Genomic DNA, 4381 nt, shown 5'->3' with positions numbered 1-4381 from the left:
AGCTTATTTCCCTTTTGGGAAGGGCAAGTGATCAATCAAATTTCCTCTACCTCCATTGTATACTGGTCCACTGAGATACGTTTTTTTGCCTTCAATATTCTGGCTTAACTATGGCTAGAATTTTTTAAAAACTTAGTAAACACTAATGGATATTCAAGGAAATACTGGAAACAATAAAAACAAAAACCTACATTGATAGAAGTATGGAAATTGAACCATAGCATTGTTTACTTAAAAATGATAAATATTTTAAAATTAAGAAATATTTATTCCCAAATATCAACATATTTCTTTCCAGTGTAACTGGGTCCCTTCTTCATTATTAATTCTGTTGACATAAAAAAGAAGTAGAAAAGCTTGTATAAAATTCTTTGGCATTGATTTTATATTAATAACCTGTTTATAATGTAATGTAGTACATTTTCTTCCAAATTTAAATATAAATTATTTCTAACAATGCAACTTTGTTTTAGTCCTTGCCCAAGTCCAAACCAAGTTCTTGTTTCTCCCATCCCTTTCAAGTAAATCTTTTTGCAAAATTATCTGAGCTTCTGAATTTAAGTAGTAGGATAGCATTGCCATCAAGAGGTTTGAAATCAGGCCTGGATTTGAGTACCAACTCAATCATTAGACGTGTGAGTGTATGAAAATTATTCATCTTCTTTAAGGTTTAGTTTATTTTTGTAAAATTAGAGGTGAGGAATAAAATATAAATAACAAATCAAACTACTTGACGGGAATTAGAAAAACATATTAACCTTAAGAGATGAATGAAACTATAGCATCAAAATAAGCAATTCAGTGGGTTCTTTTTCTAGAAATTCAGGCATACCAAATTACTCATAATTTCCTGGCCATTCTCTGGAGTTTTATATCTCTATACTTCACCAGACACTACTACATCTTCCTGGAATTCCCTTTCCTCTACCACTTTTGTCCACCTAGTCGACTATTCCCAATGAGCTAATACAATGTATATGTGCCTTCCTCATGTAATATTTTAGGTCATACTGTTAAAAAATCATCTTCACTAATATTCAGATTAATTACTGTGTCTTTTTAAAAGCCCTCTCTAGTGTTCTATTCTCCTGTAAGACCTAATACTTACCCTGTCCTAATACTGATTACATTGTATTGTTATTTTTATTTATCTACCTGTGTCCCCTCCATCACTGTAAGCCTCACTGCAATAAAAAAAAAAAATATATATATATATATATATACACAACAACAAAGGATTAGCAACATTTTTGTGGGTTTTGTTGTTGTTGTTATTTTATTTTAAGTTCCAGAATACATGTGTAGGATGTGCAGGTTTGTTATAGGTAAATATGTGCCATGCTGGTTGATCAGCTATGTTGCAAGCAAAAAGTAAAAAAAAAGATTACTTCAGTCTTCTATTAATTCAATTGATGCAGTTAACTCCTGTTCTGCTTGATATTCATGAATATTTGAGCTCTCCATGAGAGTCCTGAAAGTTTTTTCTCTATTCTAATGTCATAATCTCCAAAGTTATCAGAACCTTGCATTCAAGAACACCTGTTAGAGTTTATAGCTGATTATAAAACTACCTTCTAAAGAGGACTAAAACGAGACAACAATGTCCATGGATGACAAAAACTTTGAGAGTAGCCACAGTCAAAGACACAATTGACAAGGACATTTATTACCTCTGTTGCACATAAAAATTTAGCATAACAATTATAATTATTATTGCTAACAAAAGTTGTATCAGGATTATAGGCATTCCCATTATTTTGGAAAACATACAAATTACATATTTATACAAATAAACCCAAAGAAAGCCAAACACCATTTCATCATATTTGACAGTGCTTCTATTATGATTTTTATACCAAATAAGCCAAATATGTCATTTTTGGACTTTAGGGAAACTAATATCTTAAAGGATTAATTAGGTCAGAAAAATATATAATTAATAATTTGACTTTGGAAAGTTTGTCACGTATCAAAGATTTAAAATGGTTGATATCACAAAATAGGATCACAGGTCATTGTAAGATAAGTCATTCATTTAACCAAACTGATAATGCAAAGGTTTCCCAAGAAAGGCAAAAACTTTTATTCTTTGGGAGAGGAGAGTTAATTTTCCAAACAATAAGCCCTAATAAAAATAGCATGAGGCTGTTACATTTGTTTTCAAAAATTTATAAACACTGTATAACATTTTAATCATTGATGGTAAGATATAATTTCCAAAAGCCTTTATTAAGGAGTGAGTTAATGCTTCAAGAAAACCTTGTTAATCTGACAGAGGGGCCCATATGCTGGTTCTGCATCAGTGTGCCTTTGACATTAATGGCTAATGTAAAGAGAATGAATGAACTTATTTTATTTCTCAAAATCTTTCACTAAAGACCCGCCAACATGGGCCGTGTTCACACCAAAACCGTGAAGAAGGCGGCCCGGGTCATCTTAGAAAAGTACTACACGCGCCTGGGCAACGACTTCCACACAAACAAGCGCGTGTAGTACTTTTCTACGCGCGAGGAGATCGCCATTATCCCTAGCAAGAAGCTCCGCAACACGATAGCAGGCTATGTCATACATCTGATGAAGTGGATTCAGAGAGGCCCAGTAAGAGGTATCTCTATCAAGCTGCAGGAGGAGGAGAGAGAAAGGAGAGACAATTATGTTCCTGAGGTCTCAGCCCTGGATCAGGAGATCATTGAAGTAGATCCTGACACTAAGGAAATGCTGAAGCTTTTGGATTTTGGCAGTCTATCCAACCTGCAGGTCACTCAGCCTACAGTTGGGATGAATTTCAAAACGCCTCGGGGACCTGTTTGAATCAATGCTGTATTATTTTCAATAAACCTGGGACAACAGCAAAAAAAAAAAAAAAGGGCGGGCCCTTAAAATCTCATGCACCCACCTCTTCTGTGATAGTCCCTGGTCCCTGAGGGGCTGAACAGCTTTAATTATTGGCCCTGTGTTTCATGAACACAGTTTATTTTGATTGGCTTCTTCTACTGGGTCTGAATATGAGGTTTTAACTGCTGTCAGTGTTAAGATTTAGCAGGACTTGTCCTTTTTAGACCTGAGTCAAAGCCCTGTAACTTAATGGCACAAGGACTTTAAAAGCATACACAGAAAGTTACACAGATGTAATAACCTTAATTAAAAAAAATTTAATCTCAGTTTTTCCTAAGCAAACCAAACTTAATAACCTAGGAATTATTTCAATAAAGCATAAGGTCATTTATTAGGCCAGTTACACAAAGGCAAAGGAAAAGACTTCCCTATGGGAATATTATGTTGAAAGGAAACATTTCCTTTAACGTTTAAGATATAACTTTTCTTGTTGCTTTTTAGTGTCAGGCCACAACAGTTAAAATCCAAAGGAAAAACAAAACAACTCACAGGAGCTGAAAATGAGTTGAAGGATAGAGTTATCATTTCAGGCCTTTTAAAAAGGGAGAGAAAGCTAAAAACAATGAGACGCGATAAAAGTTGAATTTTGCGGGCCAGGTGCGGTGGCTCACGCCTGTAATCCCAGCCTTTTGGGAGGCCGAGGCGGGTGGATCACGAGGTCAAGAGATTGAGACCATCCTGGTCAACATGGTGAAACCCCGTCTCTACTAAAAGTACAAAAAATTAGCTGGGCATGGTGGCGTGTGCCTGTAATCCCAGCTACTCGGGAGGCTGAGGCAGGAGAATTGCCTGAACCCAGGAGGCGGAGGTTGCAGTGAGCCGAGATCGCGCCATTGCACTCCAGCCTGAGTAACAAGAGCGAAACTCCGTCTCAAAAAATAAAAATAAAAAAGTTGAACTTTGCACAAAAAATTATAATGCCTTGTAATATATTAAGAGTAAAGCAATACCTTAAGTAGTTTTCATAGTTCAAACCAATTTTAGTGTTTAAGTTTACATATATTTTTTTAGTGTACTTTAGGTTCTGGGGTACATGTGCATAACATGCAGGATTGTTGCATAGGTGCATACATGGTAATGTGGTTTGCTGCCTCCATCCCCCTGTCACCTATATCTGGCATTTCTCCCCGTTATCCCTCACCAACCTCCCTATATATTCCCCAACAACAGACGCCAGTGTGTGATGCTCCCCTTCCTGTGTCCATGTGTTCTCATTGTTCAACACTCATCTATGAGTGAGAACATGCGATGTTTGTTTTTCTGCTCTTGTGACAGTTTGCTGAGAATGATGGTTTCCAGATTCATCCATGTCCCTACAAAGGACATGAACTCATCATTTTTTATGGCTGCATAGTATTCCATGGTGTATATGTGCCACATTTTCCTTGTCCAGTCTATCATCGATGGACATTTGGGTTGGTTCCAAGTCTTTGCTATTGTAAACAGTGCCTCAATGAACATACATGTGCATGTTTCTTTATAATAG

The 4381-nt window shown here is 36.1% G+C and overlaps 1 pseudogene; it reads left to right on the top strand.

Annotated features, from left to right (window-relative positions):
• Positions 1–2383: 2383 nt before the first annotated feature.
• On the top strand, positions 2384–2855 carry LOC100397664 (small ribosomal subunit protein eS17 pseudogene; annotated as a pseudogene).
• The last annotated feature ends 1526 nt before the right edge of the window (positions 2856–4381 follow it).

This window comes from Callithrix jacchus, chromosome 9 (genome assembly GCF_049354715.1).
Source record: "Callithrix jacchus isolate 240 chromosome 9, calJac240_pri, whole genome shotgun sequence".
Classification (NCBI taxonomy): domain Eukaryota; kingdom Metazoa; phylum Chordata; class Mammalia; order Primates; family Cebidae; genus Callithrix; species Callithrix jacchus.
The sequence above is the reverse complement of the archived record's forward strand: the minus strand, read 5'-3'. Positions and strand labels throughout refer to the sequence as shown.